This window comes from Melospiza georgiana, chromosome 1 (genome assembly GCF_028018845.1).
Source record: "Melospiza georgiana isolate bMelGeo1 chromosome 1, bMelGeo1.pri, whole genome shotgun sequence".
Taxonomy (NCBI): Eukaryota; Metazoa; Chordata; class Aves; order Passeriformes; family Passerellidae; genus Melospiza; species Melospiza georgiana.
In genome coordinates, this window is record NC_080430.1 from 101900984 (window position 1) to 101917059 (window position 16076).

At 42.6% G+C, this 16076-nt stretch overlaps 1 protein-coding gene across 2 annotated transcripts in view; it reads right to left on the minus strand.

The window, feature by feature from the left end:
- LDLRAD4 (low density lipoprotein receptor class A domain containing 4) overlaps window positions 1-13763 on the minus strand; it is a 285488-nt gene extending 271725 nt beyond the window's left edge. The window contains exon 1 of one of the 2 annotated variants that reach the window (XM_058043242.1): window positions 13703-13763. The gene's annotated coding sequence lies outside the window, so the exon portion shown is untranslated. The remainder of the gene's footprint in view (window positions 1-13702) is intronic. The other variant, XM_058043335.1, reaches the window with a different exon arrangement.
- Window positions 13764-16076: the final 2313 nt, after the last annotated feature.

Sequence of the window (16076 nt, forward strand, 5' to 3'; positions counted from 1 at the left end):
TGTAAGTCTCAATTCTAAGTGAAAAGAAACAAAGTGGGCTCAAAATTATTTTGTATAAATCTCCTTCCATTAAGCTACACAGGATTAGCAGCAGGTGAACAGAACTGGGAAATCAGCAGCAAGAGATACAAAAAAATTACATGTGCAAGACCTTAGCTATTATCTCCACATGTAAGAAATTAAGAAAAGATTAATATTTCTGGCTATAGAGTCAGACAAAACATATCCAACACACAAGATAAATTAGGAAGATGCCTCATTACTTCTATACATTAATATATTCTCTTACATGGTAAAACAAATACAAAGAGGAGTGAAGCAATGAAACAAAATGAAGCTTCAAATCAACTGAGTTTTAGTAATATTCCTAATCAAGTTCCAGATTTGCAGTGGAAACGCAAAGAAAGTTAAAGCACTTTAAAAAATACACACCCAAAACAAATAAATGTAAGATAAAGTAAATTAGCTCTTCCCAAACAAGAAGTAATCAGCTCTTGTCAAAAATACTCCTGCAGATCTGTTTTCCATCAGAATATCCAATGCATCAAAACAGAAATACTTCCCTTTGATGACACCAATAATAAAATAAAAAACTGAAGCAGGCAGTTTTAAAGGCAGAAATTTATAAAATTCCATAGCTTTATGACTTCTAATTCTTTTTAAAATTTTATTATGCATGGTATAAAGAGTAAAGAATGCATCAATCCAATGCAAATGTAATTTTTGTGGAAAACTACAAAAATGCTTTTTTCATTCTGTTTTAATCAAGTTTTGATCCTGTAAGCTTTACAGCAAGATGTAAATATCCCTTTTCTCCAAAGGTTTAATCAACGTTACTCCAACCAGTCAGAGTTACCGCTGAGAGGACTTCTGATTTCATAAGGTGATACGGAAAAGACATTTTTATCTTATTTTATTTCACAACAGATAGTAGCCCTGTGACAAAAGGAATACAAATAAGTATATGTAAGCTCATATCAGTGAAGAGTTGTCAGCTGTCTCCCTTCTCAGAAGGGGAACTGCAACATTATTTAATTATTTAGAACACCTCAAGGAAATAAAAGTGTTGCTTACTTTAAACACACGCAACAGTTTTCAGATACTCTTAACATGGTCACTCCCTCCTATCTACAGCTAGAGTTGTGTCAACTTTGGTGGTTTTGGCCTTACTTAGCATCTCTAAAAGTAAGATACTCCTTTTCTCACACTTTTTTTTCTTCCACCTGACCTTTTCTGCACTTCTGCCTAAACAGAAGCAGTTCAAAATATATGAAAAAACACTGAGTTTTGAAAATTGGGATCTAAATAACAACTTCTAGATTCAAAAGTGTTTTCTTCAGAAAACCCTTAATCCTGTTACTGCAGGCTGAACTAGAACTCCAGAAGGTTCCTTCTGACCTACATTATTCTGCAATTCTCTTTGTAGCATTAGAGAATGAGGCAAAAGTGAGTACAGTTCACCCCTTCAATCTCCACACTCCTCCATGGAATTGTCCTGATTTCACTTTTACTTACTTTTTCAGCTTAAAACTGCTAATGTGCTCACACACGCAAACACCAAAAAGGAAAAAAAAAAGACCTCTAGTGTGCAAGAAAGCACATTTTTTTCTGTGCCTTACTTATGATCTGTTTCTAACCTGTATTTAGGACTGGCATTGACTACTGATTATTTTTTCCTTGAAGTTCACTAAGTACCTGTATCCCTGTCTGCTACTTTAAACAACATCTGTCATGTAAAATTTACCAACCTCAGTAGACAGCCCTATGTTGGCTTCAATCCATTGAACCCACCGAAACCCATGTGAAGCTGCATATGAACTTCCTTGCAAGACATGGATGAAGATATGCTGTTGTACAGTGGTCTGAATACACATCTGTATTTTTCCAGATTAAATTCAGTAGATTGCTTCAACATAAATTAATATAATTGCCATTAACACAAAACATTCTTTTCATCTAAATTTGCATTTCTCCTGTTGTTTTGTCCCCTTCTCAACTTAAGTCTGACTCACAGACAGATTAGAAATTAGATCAAGCTAGAAGTTGCAACAAGAGTGACTTGGCCTCTTTGGACCTCAAAAAAAACCAAAACAGCAGGACAGAGTGACTGGAAAGAAATCAATGACAGTCAGTCCCAAATTTACCTCAGTATGAATGCAGAGTTTCTGAAGTTCACAGAGCTGGTCCTCCCACAGTATATTTCCAGCACAGTTCCTGGAGCTCTGACTTTCTGCAGGGCCATATGAGATTACAAATATCTACAACATGTATGTGGAAGACCCTGAATCCTTAGTCCCAAACAAGCACTTTCACACCAGTCACCGAGTGCAACAATCACTCGGGTTATTGCGCGTAGCCGGGTGAAATGTTCACTGTGACAATTCCAGCTCTGCCCACGGCAGGAGGAAATCCTCCCACAGCCCTGTGTGCTAAAATAACACTCTAAAGCAGCAGCAGCATGATTGGATTTCCCTATGCAGCTCAGGTCACCCAGGCCCTGTGTCTGCTCCAGGATTCCCTCGGCCCCCAGCCCTGCCTGGGCTGCTCGGTCAGGGAGGCTGGAGCCGCCTCCCAGAGCGGAATCACTCGGAATCTCACTCGGAATCCAGGACTGCAGCATCCCCAGGCAGACAAACAGATCAAACCCACTGAGCCACAGCCTTCCTGACGTCCTCCAGAGCAGGCAGGCTTCTCTCCTCCAGAGCAGGGAGGTTTTGGTATTAATTTGAGCAGGGAGGAAAGCTGGGTTCTGCTCCGCAGAAACATCGAGTCAAATAAATACGTCATTAAGCTAACTAGCTACAGGATTGTCTAGCAGATGGATGACATCTTGGTTGCTAGTGGAACACTTTTCTATAGCCTTGTTTGAGGCAGACACATATGGCTCTCCCAAGCATTGATGCAAGCTCCCAGATGGACTAGATCATTGCTGACACCTTATTATAAATCCTAGAGATGAAAGAAGGGAGCACAATTTTTGAATCACAACACAGGACTCTAAAATATTCAGGCTTCCTAAAAATCAAATTTACAACAGAATATCTTAACTTCTTTATGTTGAAAGAAGCTATTTCTAACCAGGAACAGAAAATAGGGCAAAATGCTGCATCAAGAAAGACTAGAAGAGCCTTGAGGAAGCTTAAAAGACCAGAAGATCCTTAATGTAAATGTATATCATAGCTACATATATGGAGTTGCAAATATTACAGTTCTAAGGATGCAACAAATTATCTGCTGTGCAGCTGTTACTGACACCAAAGAGCTTCCATCTGGAATTTCTTGATTGAGGTGGAAGGGAAAAAGAAAGGAGGAAGCCACTTAGACATTACAGATGCATCTCTGAAATATCTGTACCCTAAAGGACTACCAAGGGGAAAAAAGAGTGAGAGAGAGAGAGAGAGAGAGATGTCTAGATGGCCACCGGAGCAACAGGAGAACTACCAGAACTATGTGGGAGACTGGCAGATAACAGAACCAGCTGCACACAGCATTTGACTTTTTGTAGGTGTCAGGGATACCTGAGAACACCTCAAGAACACAAGGGTACTACAGTACACTTTACACATCAAGGTCAGAGGCAGGAAAAAATATTCTTTTGACACTTTCACACTGTGAAAAGCAACAATCCTTAGCATCCATAAGAATTTGACCCTTCAACTTACCCAAACAAGAGACTCAAAGTGTGGGGAAGATGACATGCTGCAGATTTTCTCTCTAATGTCTGCTAGACCACCTACACTAAGAAAGTTACGTCTTGAGAATGTTGTAACTCTGCAACAAAACTTTTCCATTTCAAAAGCAAGTCAACTTGTTGACTCTGGGAATAGGTCAAGAACTCTGTACAATCATAAAAGAGATTCTTAAGGTGCTAAAATTTATCTGCCTCTACTGCAGTGGCCATAATCCTATTAAGCATGCAAACATCTTGGAACAGTGAGCTAAATGTGGGACAGCTAATATAGCATAACAGTGCCTCTTGTTTTTTCAGACACACAAGTGTACTTTTAGTATCTTCAACCATTAAAAATTCCAACGCATTGAATTCAGAGTGGCTCTCGAGTTTTCCTTCACAGCTTTTAATGTGGCTGTTATCTTCTTGACCAACTGAAAGTTCAGAAGATTATTTTTTTTTTTACAGAGGGAATACAACAATGCTTGAATTACCTCATAAAATATAATATTTAATTAAAAAAAAATAGAGAGAGAGAGAGAGAGAGAGACTCAAGAGAAATGCCCAGGAAAACTCTTGATTTTGTCAGGGTCACTTACAAAAAAATGTCCAGCTATGCACACTGCACCTACTTCAACTGGACAGTTTCTCTTCTCTGTGGCACAGCTCCTTCTGGGAGGCAAGTTCAGATCCCTGAAGAATATATGCTTCACTACTCACTTTAATATTTTGGAATATAGAAGCTTCAGGATATTCTTTCCTGTATGCAAGTCTTCCTATGCAAAACACAGAAAACTGCAACTTCCAAACCTCTGTGGTAAAGGCTGACATGAAAAGGGGGAAATTAAAGACTTTAGGCAACAGAGGTTTGGGCTCTCCTGAGGTACTCTATCAGAGGAACTTCAGATTGAAAAGAAAGAGGAAGAGAGATATTAATTGGCACCCACAAAAGCATGATAAAACACAGCTCCAACTAGAACCAGACAGTTTCTGGGCTCTCAAACCCCATAAAACTCCAAATTTCCCACCAGCTGAAGGCTTCAGTTTTAAAACTGTCAAATAGAACTTTTTTTTTCTTAGCTTTAACATTTAAAAGACTGACAGATTCAAAAGACAGATACAGAGGATTACTGCAGGTCCCCAAATATGAGGCAAGTCCATGAGGGATTTCTTCAGTCCCTAACTTTGCAGCAGACTTCTCTTGCAGGCTATCCAGTGAAACCACATGTTCCTAGAAACACAGCACCCCTGGTCACAAGGTGGGATCCTTGGCAGTTTATCTTTGTGACAAGGACCATGGAAACACCAGGCCTCTGGCCAAAACAAGTTCATCAGGAATCAGAGAGAGGTTGTGTCTTATTTTGACTCGGGTCAAAGTCTGTCAGGTCTAAAATATTTGCAATGAAACATCCCAGTTGCAATGAACTGCCATTTTCTGTGTAAATTACATCCACTTGAAAGTTTGTAACTAGGCCCATCTAAGATACCTCTAAATGGTAGCAGCATCATGAAAACTGATCCATAACAGGCAACATGGAGGAAAGTTGAGATAAATAAAGTCTGGTGTAAAACACTGAATTACAGCATGGTAAACATCTGTGTCAAGAGCCTCTCAGCCATCCACAGATAGATCAGTATAATTTAACTTACATTCTGAATTATGATCTCCATCAGATGAGAACATGAAATGACCTTTGATGGATTCAAGTTAAATATATAAGGCTGTTCTGTATTCAACAGAGCACTCACACACAAGTTTAACATACTCTAGCATACATATCCTGACTCAGCACTTCAAGTGATTTGCTCTGGTGTCTCCATGTACAGATGATTAAAGGCCTTCATCTCCAATTGCTAACAACACCCAGGGGAGAACTGGGAATGGGAAAAGGCAGAGTCTGGTACTTGGTTGCATATTCAACTGAAGACAGAACTCAACAATTCAGAAGACACTTCCAGAATACCTTGCACACCTAACTCCCACTCTGCAATCTAAAGAGGTCCCCTTATTCCTCTCCATACTTCTTTTAATTCCTTTTGCTTTGCTCTGCTTTTAGGTAATTTGAAACAAAATTATGAAGCATCATTCAAATGCTTTTTTAACTCATTACTGTGCATTATCAGCACTAATATATTAGCACTGTGATACTTCTTTCTTGAAATTTACCTATTTGCCCAGCCACTCCCTATGAGAAAAAGGAAACCAGGCTACATAGGCTGTAGGAGCTTTCTGCTGTGGAAACTTTACATTATTCCAGCTGTTTTCTTCAAAAAGCTGTAAAGATCATTAGAACAGAACACTGATTTTCACCTACAGCTGCAAGTTAGAATCATCATCTGTGTAGCCACTGCAGGTGACTTCATCTTGCAGCTGAAGAAAGATTTGTCCCCTAATCCTTGGTAAATGAATCCCTGCACTAAAAAGTTAGACTACTGTTGTTACCAACCTAATAAGGCACTGTAAGAATAAAAATATTTGTAAAATGCTTTGATGAGAAAGTTTTGCCATAAGGTGCTAAGTAGAACAGGTCAGATAAAGCACACATTTGACAAACACTGGCAGTATTTCTGTACATCAACAGATGGTTGCATTTAAAAAAAATTATTATTGTAAGCTATGTGAAAGTAGCCACCGAACAGTACCTGTATTCAACATTATCCAAGCTGCTTTAATTGGACAGATGGATCACATGCTAGAGGCTTCCCAATTAAATAAGGATAACTCATACTTTAAGATATTCTAAGTGAAAAAAGGTTATTTGCAACAAGCTCATCTCAAATGTGCTGTTTCTAAAAGCCTGCTAGAAAGGTTATTACAACAGCAAGAGGAACATGAGAGGGTCACAAAACCCAAAAACATCAGTGTTGGAAATACCCACAGAAGAGTGAGTTCCTCACTCACTCCTAATACCTATGTAAGTTTAAAGAGGAATTATAGTAAACACAAACCTTTTGTAAAACAAATCATCTACACATGAACTGCACTGGCCAACAGATGCCATTAGTTAGCCCAAGTCTAACTATTTTATGACCAGGTGCATCTCTAATTTAGGAGTACTGAACCTTAGCTGCATGCATTTCTACAAACATGCAATTTAATTTTGCTTAGCACTAGTTAAGGAAAACCTACAAAACCAGTCATCCATTGAGGTGAAATGGTAAAGGAAGAACACACACCACTGTGGTATTTCAAAGTTCCACAGCTATGGGGATTAAGTTGGGTTATTTATAAGAGTTCCTTATATTTTCTCTCCCATATCTTCTGCTGACCTATGGGGCAGAAGCCAGAGAACTCACTTCTGTCTTTTGAAAATCCCAGGAAACCAAGGCAGACATCCAGCTGACATTCTGTACAGCACAGGCCCAAAGAGGCTCTATGGATTGGTATCACTTCACTCAGTATCAGGGCTGAGCAGAAGCAGAAAGTGAAGCAACACCAACAGTTGAATAAATACTGCTACATCTAGGCAATTACCTATACTAAGTACATCCCAACTAGATACAGGACTAACAGATTCACATTAATTCTTGCTTCATGTGTCATTAACACCTAATGGAATGTTCAGAGGTGTTTACAAGTCCAGAGTAATAATGGATCACTTTTAATTAATGCACAGGAAAAATTTCGTATAAGTCTCAGTGGAAGGAGGCAGCTGTTAAAGAGATTGCTTCATATCTCAGTCAGAGACTGCCCCCTCCTTTCCCTCTATCAAATGGAGAACAAGCAGGTTACAGGTGTGAGAAACCAAAATAATAGGCTCAGCCACACAACACAAAGAGGTAATTAAGAAAGTGTCACACATTTTCTCTCCTATAATTCTTTGAAAAGTTGAAGAGTGGAACTTCTGTTTAAAAACCAGAGCAGTGTACTGTTTGAAGATGCTTCAAGCGCTGGTGCTGAAAATTGAAGACAAAACACAGTACCCTGTAATGGCATATGCTAGATAATATGAGTCAACGCTCAACACTTATTTTAGAACTTTAAGTACATTTCAGAGTTTATCCAGAACACTATTTTCCAGTCTCTTCTCAATATGAGAGAGATTCTAGATCTTGTTTTATTAAGCATTAACATTTGTTTTAACAGAAACCCTAAGAGAATTCTGTACTGTCCTCTAAAATCACAACTTAAATGCACTCAGTGGGTCCAAGGTTATGACAGAATCGTTCAGACCTCAAGGTATTTCTCATACAAACATGCAGAAAAAGCACATCTTCCCCAAAGGTCAGTACATCTTTTACAATTTCAGAACATAGAACCTAAATGAAATACTGAGTTTAAAAATAATTGAAATCTCCAAACTCATCTTTTTCAGGCAATACAAATGCACTATCATGGCTACATTTTTTCAGAAGCAGATTTATTACTAGTTTCTAACAAAAAGGGTACCAGGGCGGTTAGCACAGAAGAAATCAAGAACACCAGCAGATGAAAAGACAAGGACATTCCAACAGACACTTCATCAACCTGCTCCATTCTCACATGCAGTATTTCAGCACTGTATTTTTCCAGGCAGTACTGTCCTCCCTTTTAGAACTAATCCTAAACACGTGCTAGATTCAAAACGTGGGTACAATGTCCAACACTCTTTTTGTTTTCACTGTCCTATAGACAGCCAGGAGTCAATGTCAATACAGAGAAAACTTTGCAAAGATCCCCACACAACTGGCAAAATACTTTTATCTACTGCAATTAGCATTGAAGTCCAATGAAGTCCAATAATTTAATTTCTCATCTCACCTTAGTGAAACCAAACAAAATGAAACAGGAGCATGTGGATTTCTATTCAGTCCTACCCAACCATCCTCATCAGGTAGGTGCCACTATTCTAGTGAGTAGAATTCCTCTAAAGAGGAACAGTCCTCCTAAATGGTGAAATACACAACTGAAACCTGTACTGAAAAGCAGGTAACAAGCATACATATTTCCAAATTCAGCCACGTGCAAAAAATACTCCTATTAGAATTATTTTGGATTAAAAAATTATTTTCAGTCATGCCTACCAACCAAATGTCTATTTATAAATTTGTCTATAGAGGAGGAATACTGTTTTGGGTAGGTAAGGGAGAGACTAACGCCTGGGAAAAAATGCTAAAAATTTTCACACTTTAAATGTCTGAAATAATGTTCAATTCAGAATATAGCTAAGTTTGCTCAGCCAACCTTTAAGACTAAATATCTGATTCAACACAAACCAATATATTCTGGTTTTAATGGCACTCTTATGGAAAAATACCTCATCTGGGTGAATGACTGATTCTTTTAACAGTTACCTAGCCACCAGAGAATCTATTACACCTGCAATTCCACCTAACATGCAGCAAAGCCTAAACTCAGCAGAACCAGGCAGAGCCCCCACCACAGGTTTGCACTGAGCAGAGGTGTCCCAGCAGCAGGAATTTATCTATCCCTGCCATGTAACTTTAACAGCTTTTCTGTGTGGATCTGGCAATCACTGACTTCCATTGTCCCCCAGATTGTTAAACCACATTTTCAAATGCTTTTCAGTTTTAGCAGATAATAAAACATAAAATCACTATCATATCCATCCTCTTTTGGTGCTCTCCTCGAAAAACTAACCCCCCTAACTCATAAACTGCTCTCCTAATAAAACTGCATTTCTATGAGAACACAGCTCTCCCAATTTGAAGGATCCAGACTCCTGCTCCCAGCAAGTTTTCAAAATCCTGTGGTAAGGACTTCTGATCAGTTTCTCTGCAAAATGCAGACATTAAAAATAAATTATGGGTGTGTGTGCGCCGCCTTCCCAGCCCTCTCCCCACCGCATGCACTTCCACCCCCAGCTCCTTCGCTGGTTTTCATGCAGATTTGTGCCAGACATTCTGCATCCTCATTAAGTGGTGTCTGGCAACCTGCCTAAGCTTTAGTGGGTTCTGGGAATGCCAATATATTAACCAGAGGACTTTTTGCATACCCTGGAGGGATTTTTTTTCTAGAAAAGTCAACCACTTGGCACTAAGAAAACTTACTTCAAATCTAGGAAAGCTCTCCATTGGCAATAAGAAGAAAAAATGCATTTACATTCCTCTTAATTTCTGTCTCCTACCTGAAAGAAAAGCTTGATGTAGAGCAAGATGATTCAAACACAGTTTAAAAGGTCGGTGTGTTCTCTGTAGTAGGATTTTAGAGAAAAGAACAGATACGAGCAACACAGACATAGCACAACATCATGAAAATTACTTATTTTCAGTCCCTTGTCTCCTGTGAGCAAAATAATCTTAATCAGGAAGATTAAATTTACCAATTATTATGCTGAGTGATAATGAATGGTGATATTAGTGCTTGAAAATTTCCATTGCTTAACTACACAATAAGAAAAAGCATTTAGTAAAATGCATCTACACTTGGCATACTGCAAATATGCTAAATCAAAGCACAGAAATCCATATATTAAATAAATACAGATGATGAATACCAACACATTCTGTCAGCATGAAATACAGGACACACTGTAATGTCATGCTCCTGTTCACCTGCAAGCATTCTTTCTACTGCTGTCCCCTTAGAGTTACTATTATTCAACTGACAGTCTCAGAACCAAGCAAATAAAACTCTCTTAAAGGAAAAGAAAAAACACATTTCTTTTTCAAATATGAGGTCTAAAAGAACACAATGGAAAAAAAGAAAGGCCCATGGCTTTCCTTCACTTGAATATTCTGCCCATGCAGCACACAGAGCATTTTAAAGTACACTGGACAAATGTGTCATTTCAAGATCATTTCTTCAGGCTTGTGTACCCAGAGAACCCAATTCATTTCAATAAGTTAGTCAAGTAATCTGCTACCATAAAGATATCACTACTCATTATTACTGTAAATTTCTTCAAACTGACATGTACTTCAAATTCATCATCTTTCTTTGCGCAAAAAATTGCCAACTTCCTGACATCAGCTCCAAAACACCACAGTCCCTTTATAATGGCCAATTAGAACCAGAGATTCAGCAAGAATCAATTAAAATCAATTCCATTTAAGTGTTTTAGTGTACTAAGATTATGTTTGGTGTGAAAGAAATTTTTAGCTATCTAGGCTGCCTTTGCTTAGATATCAACCTTCTAGGCAAGACAGCTATTCTTAAAAATAGCTGTCAACTGAGAAAAGAAAAATGTATATGCATGAATCATTTCACTACAGGCTTGGATTCCCAGCAACTGATGCACCACTGTTCTGGCACCAGTGCCTTGAACGAGCAGCTGATACTAGATTGGTGCCATTGAAGAATTTCACGGTTACCACAGAACCAATCTGCAGAAAAATTCATCTCCAAACTCCTAGAAGTATTTGCATTCTGTAACTGGCAATGCACTTGCAGGGAGCTGTTTCGAACCATGAAAAACCAGACAGGAAAAAAAAAAAAAAAACACAAAACACTTTTCCAAGACCACTCACAAGTTAAAGGCAATAACCTTGACTCCTGATGCAAGACTTGTTGGACAGGCAGGCACTTTTTAGCACTTCATTTCTGTTTGAGACTGTGCTAAATTAAAATACTTTTAAGGTATTTCTCTATTATTTCAATAATTATTTACTTTTTTCTGTCACATCATATTCACATTTGGAATGCATTCCAAATTATTTCAGACAGTGTCACTGACATAAAACTAGTTTTTGGTGGAAGGGCAGCACTATACAGCGCTACAGGGTACTGCAGGGCATCTGAAAAATAACTAAATTTTGGTCAGGATAATCAGAGAGAAAACTTTCAATCCCCTCTTGCCCACAATCCTCTCTTGCAACAATGCTCCTTCAATGCAGGGGAAACCAACAATTCCTCATTTCAAGTCTCACTTTAATGTTCTGCACAGAGAAAACAGGATTTTATCTACTTAAAAAATAACAAAAGGTGAGTTAGTTCTAAATTCCTAGGTTAAGCTACTGCCAATGGCTGTAATCTTACCACATTTAATACAACTGTGCCTCAATCTTGAATCTCAACTTCCTTCTACTTGCATAAGTTTTCTTGTAATAAGTCTAAGGTCCTGAAGACTAAAAACTGCATCAGTCAAATGCTGCCTAGTGCCTGTCATGTTTCAGTTAACCAAAACCAATGATCTGAAATAGTGTGTCTCACACTGTTAACTCATTCTGTGTTACACACTGCTCATCATTTAGGCCCACTCTGCCTTCTGAATTTACTGGATAACATTAACATGCCTTATGTGTGTGCAACAATGATCTTCACATACCTGAGCTGCAACTAACTGTGCTGGTATAAACACTGATTATACAAAAAGATGTGTGCTTCTACTTCTATAGGTAACTGTAGAGAGTTGACACATTCCAGTTTGAGTCCTCCTCATGCTGGTCACTTTGTGTGTCACAGTAACTTAATACCTGGTGCTAAACCTCCAGTACAGATATAGATGTTCAGATTATCATCTCTATCTCAGCTAATATGGACAAGGGGATGTTGATTAGGCTGCTGCCCACCAGTGAGTACACTGGTTTTCCAGCAAAACTTCCCCTTCCATTTACAGCCACTAAGCCATAATATTTATACATTCATTAGTAGAATCAAATACATGCTCACCACGCACAGTAATTTAATTCTACTCAAGGATGCATGGTATGTTAGAGTGCTCTGGACCACTGCAAAGAACAGCAATGAAGTTGGAAAGCAGAATTGAAGTTCTGTCTAACCAACATATCCAGGTGTTGAAGGACCAGCAAGAGCACTGCCCCTGCTTAGGCAGCATTTATGTTCTTACCTCACCTATGAGTACTGGTAATTGTCCCTTGGGCTTTCTTACTGGCAAAAACTCTCTCTCCCCCTTTTGGTCAGCTTCAGATTTATGATGCTGGAGACACCTCATTCCTCATGCTACGTGACGCACCTTTCCAGTCCACAATATTTTAATGCAGGATGGTTTTGGTTTGGAAGCTCAGACAAATCTCTTAAAGGAGCCTTCCATCCTGACTAGAAGATGTCTGTGGTTCTAGATGAACAAACTTTTATAACATCAAACACTATTTTTAACACCACATAAAATTATTCACCTGATTTTTGCTCTCCTGCACAACCACCATTTGCTACTTAGAAAAGATTCTGAATCCCACTAAAATCTGTACCAGTCTAGGTGTTAAGATCGCCCAAGAAAACAGAAGTTACTTATCATTTTGCCTGCTTCCTGTTTGTTCTTTACCGAACTTAAACCTACACACAACGGTGTGTTTGCCTCTTCAGCAAGCATCGAACCATAGCCTACGCATAACTACCTACATGACAGGAAACCTGGCACACCATTCAGAAATTCGGGATGCACATATTCACTGCAAACAACGCAGGCAGGCATCCGATACAGCCAGGCAAAGCTAGACTTCTGCTAATAAACTTTTTTTTAAGAGGAAAAAGGCACTCCATCAAATATAGGTCACTGGTGCGTGAGCCCGGCAGCCGCACCGCCGCTTTGCGTCCCTGCCAAAGTTGCCCTCCTGGCGCCGGGCGCGCACCGCGGCCGGGCATCCCCGGGAGGGTCACCCCGCGGGCCAGGCACGTCCCGCAGCCGGGCTGTGACACCGGCCCTGACCAAGCGGAGCTGCGCTCCTCGCTCGGGAGCAGCGGGGAGGACGTGCCGCGCACTCCGCGCTCCCAGCGCCCTGCCCGCCGCCGCGGCTCCGCAGCCCCGCTCGCCTCCGCCTCTCCTGCGGAGCCCCGGGGCTCTCCCGTGCCGGCTGCCGCTCCGGCAGCTTCCCGGGCCGGCGGGGCAGGACGTCAGCGGGGCTCCCCGGAGCCCCAGCCGGGCCCCGCTACCAGCGGTACGTGTCACGCTGCCCTGCCCGCCGGCACCCCCACCTGCCCCAGGTGCCGCGGAGGGACGCGCTCAGCGCGGCCCCGGCAGTGCCCCCGCCAAGGCAGGCAGGGTGGGCGAGCGCCGCCGGAGCCCCACGGCAGCCGCCGCCGCCTCGTCCCCCGCACGCTCACAGACCTTCGAGTCGGGCCTGCCGCACTTTCTCCAGCACTTTGTGACGCGGCGCCCCCCGGCCGCCCCCGGCCCCGCGGGCAGCACTCACCTCCCGCCGGCCCCCGCCGCTCGCCCCCGCGCCGCGCCGGCCTCCTCCGGAGCGCCTCGCCTCCTCCCCCTGCCTGTCTCCGGCAGCCGCTCGCCCTGCGCTGAGGCTGTGCCTGCCTCCAACTCATCCCCAGCCTCTCCTCCTCCTCCCCCCGCCCTGCCCGCCCCGCTGGCTGCCGCCTGTCTGCAGCGAGTCTGGCTCCGGCGGGCGGGCGGGCGGCCGCGGGGGCCGGCGGCGGGGGGGCGGGCGGAGCGGGGGAGGGGAGGCGGCGCTGCCGCCCGGCCCCGCAGCCCACACTGACACCTGCCGGGTGGATGTGCGCGGCTCCGGCTCCGCGGGACCGGCCCCCGACAGACCCCGAAATGCCGCCCGGGACCCGCCTTCGAGGAGAGAAACCTAAGGAGGTTCAACAAGGGCAAGTGCAGGGCCCTGCGCCTGGGGAGGAACGGCCCCAAGGGCCAGCACAGGTGGGGGCTTACCTTCTAGAGGACAGCACTGTGGAGAAGGACTTGAGAGTCGTGGTGGATGACAAGTTACCGTGAGCCGGCAGTGCCCTTGCAGCTAAGAGAGCCCATGGGATCCTGGGGAAAAGTGCGGCCTGCAGGCTGAGGGAGGTGATCCTACCCCCCTGCTTGGCCCTAGTGAGGCCACATCTCTAGTGCTGTGTCCAGTTCTGGGCTCCTCAGTACAGGAAAGACAAGGCACTACTGCAGAGGGTCCAGCAGAGGCCACAAAGACCGAGCATCTCTCATGAGGAGGGGCTGAGGGAGCTGGGCCTGTTCAGTCTAGAGAAGACTCAGAGGGGATGTCATTAATGGAGGCAAACACTTCAAAGGCAGGTACCAAGAACATGGTGCCAGACTCTTTCCACTGGTGCCCAGCATCAGGGTAAGGAGCAATAGCCATAACCCAAAAAAGAAGCTTCACTTCAACATGAGGAAGAACTTACTGACCTTGAGGGGAACAGGCTGTCCAGGGAAGTAGTAGTCTCCCTCTGGAGACATTCAAACCCCACCTGGATGTGTTCCTGTGTCACCTGCTCAAGGTGACCCTGCCTTGGCAGGGGATTGGACTAGGTGATCTCCAGAGCTCCCTCCCAACCCTACGGATTCTGTGAGCTGCTCCGTTAGTGTGGGAATGGTCCTGCTCACAGACTCATGGCAGCCCCAGTATCCACGGGGCAGCCCCAGCACACACCCACCAGCCCTCAGGCAGCACCTCTGTAAAGGTCAGGACAGGCACAGGGTGCAGGAAACAAAAAAAGTACACTTTGTCCCATGCAGAATGAGAAATTTTTTAACTTTTCCAAAAATGTTGCAGGACAGGAAAACCCAGTTCACGTCACAGCCCAGCAGGCATGAACCCAAGGCAGCTTCTGCCTTGCCTGTGTTCACTTGCAGGTACTGTCCATTCCAGGCTCAGTAAGGCAGTCCCACACAGAACATTCACTAGCCCTTGGCCTCCCCCTATCCCTGTTGATATCCTTTGGGATGCAAAGATAAGGATTATCTTATCCTTTACAAGATAAGGATTATCTAGTAAAAATGCCGCCTTAATTTCAACTATGCCCAAACCGCTTGGGTACAACCAAAGTTGCTATTACACGTTTAAATGCAGGAATATTTATGCGTGCCATTCTCACAGAAATAAAGAAATCCCTGTTTCTGGGAGCACCAGAACAGGTTACCCAGAGAGGCTGTGAAGTCTCTCTCACTGGAGATATTCACAAACCATCTGGACACAATCCTGTGCCGTGTACTCTGGGATGACCCTGCTTGAGCAGGGAGGCTGGAACAGATGACCCACTGTGATCCCTTCCAAACTTGCCTATTCTGTGATTTCTGTTAATTTAGAGAATCAAAGAGAGAATTAGAGAATTTAGAGCCTCCATTCACAGTCCCATCCACAATTGTACTCTGAAGACTTTTCCCTTCCCAGTTATACCTGTGAGCCTAAGAATGAAGAGGATAAATAGCAGGGATGAGGTAACAAAGTATAAACATTGCTGACCTTAAGCACATGCGCATTCGATTCAAATGTGCTTGTTTCACTTTTTGCCTCACCTCTCCCAAACTGCAGGTTGGAAGAAGATGTAAATCTGCTTGAAGGAACCAGGAATCTGCCAACCCAGAACCCAGAGCACCAAGCTATGAAGATTGTGGAAGTGATGGCCTCAAGTTGGTGCTGTGGGTCACCATATGACTGGAAAAGGGGGAATTACCAGATTACTTCCAAAACAGAGAAACAGTCAGAACAGCAGTGAAAGATTATTTTAGCAAACATAGTTTGGATTAAGCCACAAGGAGCCAAAGAAACATCAAACACTACAGAAAGGAAGAGCTTCCAGTAACATGGATAATTACTGGGGCTACTT